Source organism: Chrysemys picta, chromosome 17 (genome assembly GCF_011386835.1).
Source record: "Chrysemys picta bellii isolate R12L10 chromosome 17, ASM1138683v2, whole genome shotgun sequence".
Taxonomy (NCBI): Eukaryota; Metazoa; Chordata; order Testudines; family Emydidae; genus Chrysemys; species Chrysemys picta.
The window spans coordinates 9,731,674-9,749,732 of NC_088807.1; the positions used below are offsets into that span (position 1 = coordinate 9,731,674).

An 18,059-nucleotide genomic window follows, 5' to 3' on the forward strand; every position below is an offset into this window, starting at 1 on the left:
AACTGAAATATATAAATATCTTACATAATATTTTAAGCTATGTAAATTGCTCAAATTATCTATCTATCTAGATATAAATATAGATATATAATTAGCAAAAAGAAATAACAAATTAGCAAATTATATATATGCAAAAAGAAATTGTAATGCTATAATTAGCTGGAAATCAACATGTTTTAATGGTTACTAGGTAATGAGAATCAATCTTTCTTTAGGAAAAGAAACAGTAGAAATGGTAAACAAGATTAAAAACAATAATTTAAATTAAGGTTACCTGCTTGCTGATTTAAATCATGATTAAAATCAGTGTTTTAAATTGCTTTGATTTGAACCAAGTGATCTTAAAGCAGGTGCAACTCCACTTTAGAAAAACGCAAAACTTTTCACACCCAATGTATATATCATGAAAAAAAAATGGGGAGAAATGCAAAGTCTAAAAAGAAAATAGCCACAAATGGCAATTTTTTTTCCAAAATGAGAAAAGGTGTTTTAGAATTTATATTTAAAATAAATTACCTGGTATATTTTAGATTTAAATATTTTATGTGCTGTTTTGTCTTCTTTTTCTTCAAAAGAAAATTAATGTGTTTGTAATCCTTAATAGGCCAGTAGTAGCTCATCTGAAAGTTTGTAGATGCAGAGTAAATATCACATGTTAACATTTCTTCTTTTATATTTAAATAAAAAGGACCCCTTCCTCTTACTAGACAGTGCACAGACAGCATCACATTCTGTTTTGGAGGCTTATTCATTTGCAGTGAAAACGTTTCCCTTTCTTTCCAGCATCTGATGCCACTCTGGACCTTAACACAGCTCATCCTAGACTTGAAGTTTCTGACGGAGGGAAGTGTGTGAGGGACACAGGAGCTATTAGAAATGTGCCTAACAGTGAGAAGAGATTTGACTCCCATAAATTTATGCTGGCATCTGAAGGTTTTGCATCTGGCAAACATTACTGGGAAGTGGACGTTGGGAAGAAAAGTAACTGGGAATTGGGGGTGGCCCATGAAGATGTGTCTAGAAAAGGGAAAGTTACTTTGTCCACAAAGAATGGCTACTGAGTCATAGGGTTAACAAATGGGAAAGATGATTGGGCTTGCACAGATCCCTGGACCCATTTAACAGTGAATGGAAAACCAAGTAAGATTCGGATGTTCCTGGACATGTCAGCAGAAAAGTTGTCATTTTACAATGTTGAGAGCAAAAATATTTTTTACTGATAACTTTGAAGAGAAACTGTATCCCTTCTTCTCCATTGGCTCTGCTGCTACAAGAGACACTGAACCACTGAAAATATCCTCCGGTTTTGAAAAAGAGAAGATCCTCCAATAAAGGTTGAGTGAAATCTAAACCCAGCTGAAGGGTTAAAATCCATGTGCATGTTATATAACAACCTGGTATATGGATTCTGCCAGCTCTTTCTCAGACCCAAAGTCCAGAGTTTGGTCTGGAGACCAGAGGCCTAGCTAATAGTGATTAGCTAAGAAAAAAGCAGAATAAACAAGATGACATTGCCTTTGTTAAGATCTGCTTGGTCAATAGAAATGCCAGATGTTGAAGCAATAACTGAATAATTATGTTTCATCCAATGTTTCAAATTGAACAAAGGATCCTTGTTCCTATTGTGTTTCTCCTGAAGGGAAAACAGTCTTCCCACAGATCCAATCTTGAGTTTATGAAAAATTGGCACATGTCAGTATAATGATATGGCATCCTTCCACCTCCCTTCCCAGGGACCAATGCCCTGCCTTAAGGCATAAAGGAGACAATCTATATTACCATATCCTTTCACTGTTTCTTTGCTTTAACCCCTAGGAATGTACCTGTTGGACAATCAAAGGAGTTGCTCCATTCCTATGGACCCCAAATCAGAATTCAACATATATATTTTATACTAATAACATTTTATCAAAGTATTAATTAAATGTTAACTTGCTAATTTAAGACCATGGGTGGAGACATTATGTAACCTTTTAACCATTGGCTAATGTGCTATCTTGTCTTGCTGCAAAACCTATCCTGGGGTGTGGAACTGCCTACCCCATCATTTTCCCCTGCCCATGGAAAATCTATATATTTCATTGTAATCAATTGATTGACAGTGTCTCTGAGCCTAATAAGCCAGGTGACACTCCGCCAGCGCTGTGTGTAATAAACCCCTATGCTTTGACCTCTACACGGTGGGGATTTACGTCCTTCACCAGCAATCAAACAGCAACATTTGTGGGCTGCTCCTCTTCTTCTGCCTGTTTACTCTTCTTTGACATCTTCTGTATTCTCTCAGATGGTGCCAACTGCTCTTGGGGAAGTCTCCCTAGAGGTCCCAGTTTTCTTTTAACTGGTCTCCCTCTATTCAACTCAAATTAGCCCAGTCCATCAACTTAGCATAAAGTAAGTCAATTGGCCTTTAAACTCCAGTGTTCCTTTGTCTTCCTGGTAGTTTCTTAGAGGCAGCCTGGCACAGGTTCTGTTGCCCCTCCACTATCCCAGGCTGTTCTGCCTTCCCATCTCTCTCTGTTCCTCCTCCTTTATCACTGGACTCATTTTCCTAATTGGTCCCAGCTGTGGGTGCAGGCCTCCACAATTGGCTGTTCTGACAGCTGTGCTGGGGTGTGGTCAGCCTGGTTCCCATTGAGGTCTCTCCTGTCCCATCTGCTTATGCTCAGACTGGGTGTGGAAAGCCACCACAGATGGGAAAGATGATGCTGTCTTTTAACTCCTGTTGCCCTTTTCTTTCTTTTTTTCTGTTTGTCTTGACTATTGAAAATGGTTCAGGCTCCCTCCTCCCTGCTCCCCAAACAATATATATATATATAAGTCTTTAACATGCCAAAACAGTCTATGCCTGATTCTAATCACAGTTGGACCTAAACTTACTCCCTGGCCCAATTCTAAAAAAATAACTAAAAATGGACCCACCCACCCCTGAATGTTTTATAACCCTGGTTTTCTCTGTAATGTGGTATGCTCATGCTACTGCGCTCACCATAATGAAGCATGTAGCCTCTCTGTCCCCGTCCCTCCCTCCATTATTAGCTTCTCTGAATCTAAATATTACTGAATATCATCCAAACAATTCAACATATAAATTCATGTGTCATCCAATTTTCAATGGAAACACCAAAATGTTAGACTGAAGATGAGCTAGTAGTCTATGGTCATGTACACAGCTAGCTGAAATGTTCCTGTTGTGTTATTACTATATATAAAAGTGGACCTGCTTCCTATTTAAAAATTGACTATCGTTAAGTTCTCTAAAATCCACACTGTTTACTCAGTTTGCCTTGAAATTTGATTTGCCTGATGGGGGCATGGAGTACTTAGTGATCCAAATTTGGGGTCCTTTAAGTAAGAGGTGCCTAAGATACAGGGGAAAAAAACAGGTTTTCTAAAGGTGTGTGCCCTACCTGAACTTTTCTATTTCCTGGTTTTCAGGGGTTCGAGTTTCAGGGATTTGAGCGGGTGATGCCATGGCAACCTTAACTCCACCCGCATTGAATGATGGCCCATAGCATACATACACACACTCTTCCTTTGCAGACAGTGCACATCACTCAGGGAAATGGGCACATGACAAAGTTAAGCTGTGCTTAAGTGCTCCGCTTGATTGGGACCAATGTGACTTGCGCCAGGAATCTGTGATGGAGCTGAGACGTGAACAAGGTTTGAATTTTGCAGATCTTGACTTTCTGAAAGGACACAAGATACATCTGGGCCAACTTAAATCTGTTTTAATGAAATTTTTTTTCATTGTATTTATATTTCTGTAGTGCCTAGAAATCTTAAGCAAAATTAAATCTCTGTCATGCTATGTACTGTAAATAAACATAGTAAGAGAAAGCCCCTGCCCAAACAAGAGATTGCAATCTAACTAGAGAAGACAGGAAACAGATGGAGGGATATATACCATTTTACCATTTTACAGCAGAGGAATTAAGGTCGAGAGACCTTTAAACCCTGATCCAAAAAAACTCTTGGGCATATGCTTAAATATACCAGTGTCCTCAATAGCTTCAATGGGATTATTCACATACTGAAAGTTAACCATGTGTTTACTTGGTTTGATTGTTTGGGGCCTAAGTGCCTTGCCTAAGGAGTCTGGAAGGGAGCTGAGAACTGAACTCACAGCTCTTTAGACCAAGTTCAGTGCCTTGACCCAAAACTAATCTTCCTCTGTTTGTTAGAACAAGATTATCTAACAAATGTTGGCAATTTTCTTTGAATAAAATATTTGTAAAAATTGGAGTGTTTTTTTTTTTTTAACTATTTGAGCAGCTCTATACATGTTTAAGCAGCTGTCAGTGAATAGTTCTGGGGCAGGCAAACTTTTTGGCCTGAGTGATGCATCGGCTTTTGGAAATTGTATGAGGGGCTGGTTAGGGGAGGGGGGCGTGGCCTGGCCCCCACCCCCTATCCAGCCCCCCGCTTCTCGACCCCTGACAGCCCCCCCTTCAGACCCCTGCTCCCTATTCCCCGACTGCCCCCAGAACCCCTGCCCCTGACTGCCCCATGCTGCCACATCCAATCCCCCCCTCTCATTCCTGACTGCCCCCGGGAACCCCGGCCCTATCCAACCACCCCTTCTCTCTGTCCCCTGACTGCCACCGTATGGCCCGTGGGCTGTAGTTTGCCCACCTCTGGAATATTTCATTTAATTTTCCACTAATTACACTGCTCTACAGCCAAAATGCTTCTGAAATAAATGTAGTCAAACTTTACTAATTCTGGGTCACTGAGAACGAAAATGATGCTTAAAATTGTTGATTGGCTCTAGTTTTCAAGATATGCTATTGGGTCACTATATACGACCCTTGACTTGGGAACGGCGGAGGATAAGTGAGTTATAAAGGGAAGGGATCTCAATTTAAACCAGAAATGACTAAAATACATCTTTGACTGGATCTATGAATAAATCTATGACTGGGTTTGGACAGTACTTGCTTTTTAGGCAAAACAATGAATGATGCAATCTGAAGCTGGTATTGCATCACACATGATATGAATTTCATCATGTTATTCCTAGAAGTCATGGATGATGCAATCATAATGAAGCTTACATCACTCTGCTGAACAAATTGCCCTATATCAGCTCTAGAAATCATACAGGGTCGTGCTCTCTTATTTGTCAGTGTTTGATTTTGCAAAGGGACACATTTCTGTTTAGCCAAAGTGAGCAGAGATGCCTCGTACTTGTGTGAACAGTGCAGATAACTTCTGCTATGTTTGTGGTGAAGTGACTTTTGCATCACAAAAGAACAGTATAACCACTATGGTTAAAAAAGCCTATCACCTTTATTTTGGCTGCAAAATTGGAGATCAGGACAAGAGGTGAGCCCCACACATATGCTGCAACACTTGTGCAACAAATCTTCGCCAGTGGTTGAACAGGAAAAGGAAATCTATGCCTTTTGCAGTGCCAATGATTTGGAGAGATCCAACAAATCATACCAGCAATTGTTACTTCTGCATGGTGCCTCCAGTTGGGAAAGGTATGTCAAAGAAGAAAAAGTGGACTGTGCATTATCCAAACATTCCATCAGCTATACGCCCAGTGCCCCACGGAGAAGGACTGCCGGTTCCTGATGCACCAGAATCATTCTCACTTGAGTCAGACGAGGAAGAGGAAGAGGATGAAACTTCTGGTCCTGAACCATCAATGTCACAGGACCCACATTTTCTCCCATCCTCCTCCTCTGAACCATACCTCATAACACAAGGTGAACTGAATGACCTTGTCAGGGATTTGGAACTACCCAAGAGTAAGGCAGAGCTGTTGGGCTCCAGACTACAGCAGTGGAATCTCCTGGCAGGTGATGTTAGGGTTTCAATGTTCCATGACCGTCAAAAGGATCTGGTCCCATTCTTCTTCATAGAAGGTGATCTTGTAGCCTGCAACATCGATGGTGTGATGGCAGCCCTCAACATCGTTCATGATCCAGATGAGTGGAGACTGTTCATTGATTCATCGAAGATGAGTCTTAAAGCTGTTTACTGCATAATGGCAATGTTTTGCCATCAATTCCAGTTGGTCATGCAGTCCATATGAAGGAAACCTATGACAACATGAAACAACTTTTGAGGTGCATAAACTATGACCAACATCAGTGGCAGCTTTGTGGCGATTTGAAAGTTGTTGCTCTCTTGCTTGGTCTGCAGGCTGGATACACAAAGTACTGCTGTTTTCTCTGCGAATGGGATAGTCGTGCAAGAGATTCCCACTACATCAAGAAAGATTGCCACTCTGACAGTCATTGGAGCCTGGGAGGAAAAAAGTGTTCAGCATCCACCACTTGTTGAATCAAGGAAGATTTTGTTAGCACTCTTACACATCAAGCTGGGTCTGATGAAGAACTTTGTCAAGGCCATTGACAAAACACAAGCAGCTTTCAAGTACCTCCCTGGAAAATTTCCAAGGTTAAGTGAAGCTAAGATAAAGGAAGGTGTCTTTGTTGGTCCTCAGATTCGTGAACTTCTTTGAGATGATGCATTTGACCATGCAAGGAAAAGATGGCATGGAAAGCCTTCCAGTTAGTGGCAATACATTTTCTTGGAAACAACAAAGCAGACAACTACAGGTTGTTGGTGGAAAACCTCCTCAAGGCATACAAAAGCCTTGGTTGCAACATGTCACTAAAGATACATTTTTTGCACTCTCATCTAATTTTTTTTCCACCGAACTGCGAAGCAATGAGCAATGAGCACGGCGAGCGATTTCACCAGGACATTGCAACAATGGAGAAATGCTATCAGGGCAAATGGAGCCCATCAATGCTTGCAGACTATTGCTGGACAGTGACAAGAGCTGCTCCATTTAATGAATACAAGAGACAAGCCAAGAAGTGCCTACAGGACAGATGCAAGAAAAAGATAAACATGAAAAGAACAAAAGCGCATATTGGGTGGGTGGGGGGGTTGAAAGTGATGGTGTGAGGAAGCCCCTGGGGCAGACTGGGAAGATGTGTGGGAAGGGCGCCAACTGGTACAGTGTTTAAATATCTGACCTATATTCACCCTGATCTAACATGTTCCTTCCCTCTCCTGCACAGCTACCTCCGATAATACAGAAAAAAGAAAAAACAAACAAAAACAAACAAAAACAAACAAACAAACAAAAAACAATCTGAAGGGGAAGGCAATGAGGGGAAAGGAACCTCTAGCCACAGACAACCTATTCACCCAAACTCCCTTCTTCTTCATATCTCTGTCATTAGTTACATATAGGACAGCAAAGCACCCACTGGTGGTAGGGATGGGGGGAGATAAATGTGGATATAAGTGTAATTCTTTATGGGATCATTTAAGGTGTTGAGTATTAAGAAATGTTATCCTTTACTTTACTAAATTTGGTAGTTTAGAGAAAGAAGAAAGGGAAGGACAAAGCTTAATAATCTCTCTAAATACCTATTCAGGGATGTGGACCCCACTGTTTTAGTCACAAGTGGTTTTTACCATGTGTAGTACGGTCGCGCCGGGGCTCTACCCTCCGGGACGGAGGGGTGCCACACCAGCTCACTATAGCTCAGACAGTCAAAGCTCAGGTCCCTTTACGCAGGGGGTGAGCGGCCCGCAGTTCAGGGATCTCAGGCCTTTAGGCAGGGGCTGAGCGCTAATCAGCAGTTTAAGCAGGCCCCGGCCCTGGATTGGGCGGGGCACAAACAGTCACGGCTCAAGCCCTTTGGGGCAGGGGTTGAGCGCTAGTCACCAGTTTAAGCAGTTAAGGAGCCCAAGCCCTGGGTCAGGGCGGGGCACAAACAGTCCCAGCTCAGGTCCGTGGATGCAGGGGCTGAGCAAACAAGCAGTTAAGGAGCTCAGGCCCTTTGGTGAAGGGGCTGAGCAACAATCAACTAAGGTAAGCCCATGCTCCTACACCTGAGTGTTGGGTGAGGGGGAAGCCTGCCACCCGCGAGCGGGGTGGCAGGGGGAAACGCAAGCCCATCCACTCCACTGCGTTCCAGCCCGGGGCCCTAGCAGCGGTTACTGCCGCTGCTGGTCAGTGGGGTGTCCTGACCGAAACACACTGACATCGGCTCACAGGCCTCTGCAGCCTGACCGAGGTCGGCTACCCCCGGGCTACTTCCGTTTTCCCCCTCGGGGCCTACCTCGTTGGTGATGCCGGGTTTGGGCCTGTCCAGCAGCATCGGCTCCTCTGGTGCGCGGCTTGGGGACCGGTCCGGCAGCTCTCCCCCAGGGTAGCTGGCACGGGGCAGGCTTGGCTCCTCCTCGGGGTAGCTGGTCCGGGGCAGGCTTGGCCAGTCCTCCTCGGGGTACCTGGCGAGAGGTAGGCTCGACCGGCGCGGGGGGGGTAGCAGGCGGCTCGTGGCCTGCGGCTGTCTCCGAAGCGGGAGCTCGGCCCAGGACGTCTGCTCTCTCTGGCGGCCTGGGTCTCACTGAGCTCTGCCGGCGGGCTTTTTTACTTCTGGGTCGGGGCCATGACCTCAGAGGGGCGGGCCCCGGACCCGGTGGCTCCGCCCACGCTGGGGTTGGAGGAAGCTCGGCCCTATCGGAGACGGAGGGGTGCCACACCGGCTCACTACACCATGCCTTCGGGAAACAATCAATAGAGACTACCAAAATACTCAGTTATTCATTATGAACATTTTATTGATATAAAAAGGAAAAGGAAAAGAAAAGCAAACACAACACAATGGTTATTTATGTTACAATTTCTGGAGTATGTCTCCCTCATGTAGAGCTTTGGACAACAGATTACCCATTAAGAGATCCCTGTTTCTATGTAAGTTAAGAACAAAGTACATTATTCTCTAATTCAGTAGTGCAGTAGTGACTTACTATATCATCACAAAACAAGAAGAAATGGTCTCAAGTTGCAGTGGGGGAGGTCTAGGTTGGATATTAGGAAACACTATTTCACTAGGAGGGTGGTGAAGCACTGGAATGGGTTACCTAGGGAGTGTTGGAATCTCCTTCCTTAGAGGTTTTTAAGGCCCAGCTTGACAAAGCCCTGGCTGGGATGATTTAGTTGGTGTTGGTCCTGCTTTGAGCAGGGGATTGGACTAGATGACCTTTTGAGGACTCTTCCAACCCTAATATTCTATGATTCTATGATCTTGTATCATATCATATATATTATAGACAACGAAAACAATTTAAAGATGGGCAAAGGAATGTTGTTTAATGCTCCTATTGAGCTTAGCATGGAAAACAGTAAACAGTTTATAAATGAGCAGAGGCAAGTGATCTTAACTAAGGCTATGTCTACACTGCAGAGTTTTGTTACCACAAGTTATGCCACTTTAATTACAGTGCTTTAATTAAACTGCTGTTGCATGCCCACACTATGCTTCTTGTGTTGGCAGAGCTCATCTACACCAGCAGCTCTTGCATCGACACGGAGAACAGTGTGAGTAGCTATCCCACTGTGCAACTGGCCACAGGGTGCTTTGGGAAGAGTTTGCAATGTCTCATGGGGCAGGTACAGTGTCAGATGATGCAGGTTTCTCAATTACATTGTTTCAAACAATCTGGTGTTTAACAGAATAAACTTTCAGTACCTTATTTACAATAGCATTTAACTATCTAATTAAAATCTTTACAAGAATAAACTATCCCAACAATGTTTTTGCAAACATCATCTCACCAGTACTTTCGAAACCTGGGAGATGTGATCATATGGCAAAAGTTCAGGGCTGGAAAGTTGCTTCCTCTTAATCATTTGTTGTAGTTTCTATGTTCTTGGCTCTCTCAGGCCTGGGCTACAAATTTAGGTCAACATAAGCAACCTTATATCAACCTAGTTGTGTGTGTAAACATTTAAATTTGTCTTCCACTGATATAAGTACCCCATTATGCCAACATAGTAACACCAGCTCCCCATGCAGTGTTGAGCCATGGTTGATATACTGAGGTTGGTGCCACATGAGTGAAGATGCCACATTACCTGTGCCATCGCTAACAGTCCTCCAGCAGATGTACCACAATGCCTGACACTGTACACTCTGGTCACAATTGTTAACTCCACTGCACAGGGGTCACGCAGACTGAAGGACCCACTCTCCTTAAAGCTCTGCAAATGTTTGAAATGTCTTTTCCTGATTGCCCAGCCTGGTGAGCAGACATAGTAGCTCACCATTGTTGGGTAAATCTGCCCAACTGCTCATGCCTTGGGGGATTCCCCCTCCACAGCTGTGGAACACCTGAGCCAGATGAGGTGAAAGAAGAGGTACCGAGGGGACATATTATTGCTCTCCATAAATACATCAGAGGGACAAACACCAGGGAGGCATTAGTTAATTTAAGCGCCAATGTGGACACAAGAACAAGTGGATATAAATTGGTCATCAACAAGTTTAGGTTTGAAATTAGGCAAAGGTTTCTAACCATCAGAGGAGTGAAGTTCTGGAGCAGCCACCCAAGAGGAGTAGTGGGGGCAAAAAATCTAACTGGCTTCAAGACTGAACTTGATAAGTTTATTGGGGGGATGGTATGATGATACTGCCTACAATGGTGTGTAGCCAATCTGTGACTTCTAGCCACAAATATCTCCAACAGCTGGTGATGCGACACTAGATGGGCTCTGAGTTACTACAGAGAATTCTTTGCCAGGTGTCTGGCTGGTGGGTCTTGCCCACATTCTCAGTGTCTAACTGATCACCATATTTGGGGTTGGGAAGGAATTTCCCCCTGGGTCAGATTGGCAGAGACCCTGGGTGTTTTTCACCTTCCTCTGCAGCATGGGGAACTGCTCACTTTCAGGTTTACACTAATGTAATTTTAGAATTTTCTGTAACTTGGAGTCTTTAAACCATGATTTGAGGACTTCTGTAATTTAGCCAGAGGTTAGGGCTCTATTACAGAAGTGGGTGGGTGAGGTTCTGTGGCCTACATTGTGCAGGAGGTCAGAAAAGATGCTCATGATGGCCGCTTCTGGCCTTAAAGTCTATGAGTTTCTGTGGCAGACATGTTCAATGAAATCCTGCAAGCTAGTGCTATATCAGACAATAAGCACATGGCCTGGAAGGTAAACACTGCTGATAGAAAGAGCAGAAAGGAGAAAGAAGCAGGAGTCCCAGCGGGAAAGGGAGAGGAAGATGCACCGGGGCTACTCTATCAATGAAACACAAATGCTGCAGACTATTGTGGACCTACAGATTCAATGATCCTGGGCTTGCCTCCTTTTGCAGTTCATGGAGAAGTCCACTGTAGCACCTCCCCATACCCCCCTCAACGTTCCATGGAGTATCAGGAGCTGCAGTGCTACCCCTACCACTCCACCGCATGGGACATTAATAGGGTGACCATATATCCTGTTTTCACTAGAACAGTCCCTTTTTTAAGCCCTGTCCTGACCATCCTGACTTTTTTGGAAAAAGTGGGCATTTGTCATGTTTGCTCTTGCCAATTTGATCAGTTATGAGGAGAAAATAGGACAAACGCCCATGTTTGTCAAAACAGTGGGATGCGGAGGAACATGCGGGAGGTGAGCGGTAATGCCAGCCCCGGGGCAGGGCAGAGAGGAGGCTTGGGTCAACCCAGCGTGTTGGGGGGTGGAAGGGCTTGGGCTAACCCCACACAATGTCCCATTTTTCCTTTGGGAAATATGGTCAGCCTAGACATTAAGGACAAGCACAGCTTCACATATACTGACCTGTGAATGCCACAGTTATTGTATGTGTAGGCAAAATGGACATGAATGTTTTTTCCTCTTGAAAAGTTCTGTTCTACTAATTTATTAAATTTTAAATGTATTTGCTTTTATATTGCAGATTTTTTTTCACTTATTTTGTTACTGAATAAATGCCATTATTTGGAACATAATTAATCTTTATTAGTTCACAACATGGGCTGCAGTTTGCCTAGCAGTTCGGAAAGTACTCACTTGCTTGTTACCGTATAGTGTGACACAATTTATAGGATCAGTGACACAGTGTAACAATCATAAAGATACAGCAAGTGCAGCAAAAATAATAGGTGCAGTGACAGTGTTATATTCATAAACCAAGCACTACACAATTCCTAACACATCCCAAAACAGCAGAGCTAGGTACAGGACAGTACAACACAATGAATCACTGTGCCTCACTGTTAAAAGTGCTTCTTCAAAGTATCTCTGAGCTTTCTTGCTCCACGCTGAGTTTTCTAATAGCCCTTGTGTCTGGTTGCCCAAACTCAGTAGACAGCCTCCACCCTCTATCACGACAGCAATTTCCCCCATTTGTTTCACAGCTATTATGCAGAACACAGCAGGCAGCTATAACCATTGGGATATTTTTCTCACTGAGAGACAATCTTGTGAGTAAACCATGGCAGCATCTCTTCAATCTACCAAAAACTCATTCACCTGTCATTCTGCATCTGCTGAACTGGTAGTTGAATCTTTCCTTGGGGCTGTCAAGATGGCTAGAGTACATGTTAATGACCCAGGGGAGCCAGGGGTAGGCTGGGTCACCCAGAATCACCACTGGCATTTCAACATTGCCAGTGGTAATCCATAAGTCAGGAAAGTCTCTGCTTGTAGCTTTCTGAAAAGTCCTGGGTTTTCATAAATGTGAGTATCATGCACCTTCCCTGACTAGGCCACACTGATATCAGTGAAGTGTCCCCAGTGATCCACCAATGTTTGCATAACCATAGAAAAGTAGCCCTTTCTCTTGGTGTACTCTGTGGCCAGGTGGACTGATGCCAAAATAGGGGTATGTGTGCCCTATAATGCCCCACCACAATTCAGGAACTCTGTTGCTGCAAATCCATCCGTGATTTCCTGCACATTGCCTAGAACCACAGTCCTCCATAATAGGAGATGATTAATGGCCCTTGAATTGTTTTTCTCTATGTTCTTCAGCAACTTGTCCATGAAGGAATTGTCCATGAAGAAATCATTGTTGAGGTACTTCCTGTAGGTCTGCAAATGCAGGATAATTGTGTGTCCTGTATTTGCAATGTTCATGGGAATGGTACAGACGTCTGTTGGATCCATACTTCTGTCAGAGATGGCAAACACAGAAAAGTGCCACAGAAGTTTGTGGAATTTTTTAAACAATATGTGAAAATTATGGGATGTGGATGGATTTATGGGATGAAGAAATTGTATGCTGGGAATTTGACACTAAGCTCCCAGAGGTCCCTGCATGACTCATTTCTACCCTGACAACACATATGAAAAGTTCCCAAAAGGCATTGCATCGGACAATTATGTGTGGCACACTGGGGTACCTACGCATGGTGCACTGCACTCTGCATTGACACAAGCCCTCTTGGTGAGTATGAGCAGTGCTCAGAAGATACATTAACTTTGGTGGTTATGTGGTGACATAACTTGAATTAACCGAAGTTTGTAACGTAGACATGGATATAGGGCAACAGAAAGGGGCTGTTCAGAAGAGGAGATACAAACAAAGTGTTTCCTGCATCAGTTTCATTATATGATAACTATATGATCTATACATTGTAAACAATTTTCACACAGAGAGCTCTGGGACATTGGCATGAGAACATAAGAACAGCCATACGGGGTCAGAGCAATAGTCCATCTAGCCCAGTATCCTATCTCCCAGTGATGGCCAATGCCAGGTGTTTCAGAGGGAATCAATAGAACACAGCAATTATCAAGTGATTCCTCCCCTGTTGTCCAGACCCAGCTTCTTGCAGTCAGAGTTTAGGGGTTGCATCCCTGACTGTACTGGCTAATAGTCATTGGTGGACCTATTCTCCATTAACTTATCTAATTCTTTTTTGATTCCTGTTATAGTTTTTGCCTTCACAACATCCCCTGGAAATAAGATCCACAGGTTGACTGTTTGTTGTGTGAAGAAGTACTCTCTTACGTTTGTTTTAAACCTGCTGCCTATTAATTTCTCTGAGTGGCCTCTGGTTCTTGTGATGGGATAAATAATCACTGCACCATTTCCATTTCTAATGTATCTTTTTTGAGATGAGGGAACCAGAACGGCAAGTGGTATCCAACGCGTGGGTGTACCGTGGATTGATATTTCAGCATTATGATACTTCCTGTCTTATTATCTATCCCTTTCCTGTGGGTGCCTAACATTCTGTTAACTTTTTTGACTGCTGCTGCACATTGAGCAGATGTTTTAAGAGAACTCTTCAGCAAACTGAAATTTCCTCATGGAAAATTTTGATTTTGTGGAAACACCATTTTTGCTGAATTGTTACCATTTTATTTGATGTAGGTCAAATGTACCTTCACACTTAAAGAGTGAGGTCACATATTACCCACATTGTTTAGGTGGGGTGGTATTAAAATTAAAAATTGTCACTTTAAATTCGAAGTGGTTTTCTGGTCCTGCTTTCAAGAGTGGGCTCTGAGTGGAAGTGTGCAATCTGGATCCTCAGCAATTAATCTGCTATCAGGACAGTCTGGATCAAGATGGGTTGAGTTGTTCCTTTCTGTCTTAGGTAGCAGTCTGCTGGATCTATTTCTGTATTTGTTTGTTGAGTTTTAAATGTCTGGATTCAAAGACATAGAATAGTGTTATGTTGCAACCATTTAGCAAGAGTATGGTTTCTTTCTAACTCTGTGTATGTGTGCTGGGAATGTAACAGGGAGAGTCTTGCTCTTTGAACCTTTGAACTTTTCTGCATATCAGCTGCAGTGAGTGAAGCTTGCAGTTTGATTTTCCAGAAGGGAGACTGGTTTCTGTTTCAGAGAAAGAGAGAAAAGAGTGACTTCCGATAAATGCTCTTACTCAACGGGATATTCCAGAAGGCGCTCACAGGGACTGTGATTATCTTCAAAGTGAAAATGTGAGTCAATTTTCATACTTTTTTTTAAAATAAGCCTTTGTTCGATTGCTCCAAATTGTAAGTTTTGTTGTTGAAGTTCCTGTCTTATAGTGTTATTCTATCAGCACATCGATCAGCAAAAGGAGGGTATTTATGAAAAAATGAGTATGATCAAAGAGGCAATTAAGTCTAATAAAACTTTAATAATGGGCAACTTCAATGACCCTCAAAGTGGCCAAATTTCAAATGTGACAAGCTTTAGAGTACAAAAGACCAGAGACAATTCTCATACCACCCAGAGTAACACACACATATAACAAAGGTAGCTGGTAGACAAGGGGTAAAATAGCATGTTGAAGCTGCTAGGTTCTTAATGTTAATTGACCTGAACTGATTCCTTCAGAAAATAGAAATCAAGCTCAAGCAAAGACAATGTAATAAAGGAACATAAAATATGTCAGATACAATTTCCTGTATGTGCAGGTTATTCAGTAATGGCCATTACAGGCCTCTTGCACCTTTTCAGATACAACACGGCAATTGTTATTTTCCTGTGTCTCCTTGAGAGTATTTAGCTTTATCCCTTGTCCTTCCAACATTAACTATTTTAGCAGGAGTATCTCAAGTATCCTTTTCATTACACCCACTGAGGGCTAGACATGTTTAAAACATATCCTCCAGTGTAGGTAGCAAATGTCACTTCCTGCCTTTTTCTTCATATCTTATTATAAATAGGTGGATTCTTAAGATGTAAATTCATTTTGGATTTTCTGTCAATTTGGTTAATCTACTTGTTTAATTTCTGTTTGTCCAATTAAAGGTCTGTTGGGAACATCAGCCTGTCAACAAGAACTAGGTGATTTTATTTTTTAGGTCAATTGAAACAGTTGGCAAATTTAGGTTGAACTTGGCCAATAGCTTTTTCTGAAAAAAAAAAATGATATAAACATTTCTGAAAAAGTTGAAATGTTTTGTTTTGACTTTTTGTAAATGAAACATTTTAACCTTTCATTTCAAAATGCTGTTTCATCTAAATATTAGCTAATTTAATTAAAAAAGAACACAAAAGGGTAAAACATCCAAAAACGAAATGAAACATTTTGTTTAACTTTATTTTTTATATTTTTGGGGGTGGGGGTTTGTTTCCGACACCTAATTGAAAGATCAATTATTCACCCAGTTCTACTATTCATTGTAGATATATAAAATCACAAGAATATCTGTACAGTGCCATCTCATTTATAGAATGATTTAAATTAAAATAATTATTATTACTACTAAATCAGTGCTATAGGTGTGTTTGGAACTGTATAAGAAACAGAATAATAAGACCTCTGTCCTGATCAGGGCAAACAATCCAAAGTTGTTTTGAAAACCTAAAATAAATTATTTCTGTCAGTAAATAGCCCATATAGAGAAGAAGCTGGACCGGAAGAAGAAGCATTTCCCTTCATTCAAAAAAGGCTGCATAAGGGCTCATAATCACAACTTTTATTTGATCACTTGAAGAAAGAGTGAATGATTTTTATTAATACAAATGATATGACACATGCAAACCACAGTATTTTCCTCCTTCAAATTCCTCCTTCAAAAAACTTGGGGTGGTTCAGCATCCAGGGAGCTGAAATCACAATAATTGAATTGTTTCCTTGTGTTCCACATGCCCCCACCCCCACCCTCACTCTCACCCAAGTGTTTGTTTTGTTCTCTTGCTTCATACATAGAGTATAAACCTGTTTGGTCAGGTATTTTATTTTATTAAATATGTGTGTACACTGCCTAGCCCTGTTGGGCTGTTGCTAGGTTGCATACAGTACAAATAAATAATAATAATTAAAACACTGCAAATCTAATGTATGTAGCAAATAAAAAGTGGGGATTGTGGTATCCCTAATTTATTAAATAATAATCAATATAATAAATTATTAAAACATGTTAGATTCACAGATTGCAAGACTGGAAGAGACCACTGTGTTAATCCAGTCTGAGCACCTGTGTAAACAGGCCAGAGAATTCCACCAGCTGATTCCAGCACTGCCCATAACATGGTTGAGCTGGAGCAGATCTTATAGAAAGAGACATTCGTATCTGATTTAGGGAATCCGAGTGGTTGGGTCAGCTCCCTGTATCCCAGAAGGTATGGGCAGCTGTCCCAATGATTAATTACCCTAACTATTCAAAAGTTGTATCTTAGCTCCAGCTTGAATATTTCTGGCTTGAACTTCCAGCAGTTGGTTGTTTTTTTTATGCCTCTGATTGACAGATTCACGAGCCACCCAAGGTTAGATATCTTCAGTCTCTCTAGGTATATGTAGACCAGGAACAAGTTATTTATTTGTTTGTTTGTTTGTTTATATATGTGTGTATATTATGGTAGGGCCTAGGAGCCCCAGTCATGACCAAGTGCCCCATTGTGCCCTGCATTATTTATTTGATGTATCATGGTAGTGCTAGAAGCCCCAGTCATGGCTCATGACCCCATTATGCCAGGCCCTGTACAAACACATAAAAAAAGATGGTCCCTGCCCTGAAGAAGTTACTTTCTAAATAGAGCAGACAGAGAAGGAGGGAGAGGGGTAAAGCACACAAACAGAGGGGAACAGAATGATAGTAGAAAATGGTATGTTATTGCTACATCGGGGTTTTTTGGGGGGCGGATAGTTAGGCAGGGGATCAGCTAAAGGGCAGAGAGAGGGGACATTGAAGGGAAGAGTGGTGAGGGAGACAGGGCTGGGGAGAAGCGGTCAAGAGGAGCAGTAGTGGATTACCGCACAGGCCAACAGGGCCCATACCCGGGGCCCCAGCCAATTTGGGGAACCCCGCAGGCCAGCATTCTGGCCCCACCCCCTGCTCCTCCTCTCCCCTCCCAGGATGGGGCCCTGCCACCTTACTCCTGAGGCCCCACCCCCTGGCCAGATTGGACACTGGACTTCATAGAATCAGAGAATAACAGGGTTGGAAGGGAACTCAGGAGGTCATCTAGTCCAACCCACTGCTCAAATTCCCAACTAAATCATCCCAGCCAGGGCTTTGTCAAGCCTGACCTTAAAAACCTCTAAGGAAGCAGATTCCACCACCTCCCTAGGTAACCCATTCCAGTGCTTCACCACCCTCCTAGTGAAAAAGTTTTTCCTAATATCCAACCAAAACCTCCCCAACTGCAACTTGAGACCATTACTCCTTGTTCTGTCATCTGGTACCACTGAGAACAGTCTAGATTCATCCTCTTTGGAACCCCCTTTCAGGTAGTTGAAAGCAGCTATCAAATCCCCCCTCATTCTTCTCTTCTGCAGACTAAACAATCCGAGTTTCCTCAGCCTCTCCTCATAAGTCATGTGTTCCAGTCCCCTAATCATTTT

At 42.6% G+C, this 18,059-nt stretch overlaps 1 protein-coding gene across 2 annotated transcripts in view; it reads left to right on the forward strand.

The window, feature by feature from the left end:
• The first annotated feature begins 13,506 nt into the window (after positions 1-13,506).
• LOC103307237 (butyrophilin subfamily 1 member A1-like) overlaps positions 13,507-18,059 on the forward strand; it is a 134,907-nt gene continuing 130,354 nt past the window's right edge. Inside the window, exon 1 of one of the 2 annotated variants that reach the window (XM_065570855.1) lies at positions 13,507-14,721. The gene's annotated coding sequence lies outside the window, so the exon portion shown is untranslated. The remainder of the gene's footprint in view (positions 14,722-18,059) is intronic. The other variant, XM_065570857.1, reaches the window with a different exon arrangement.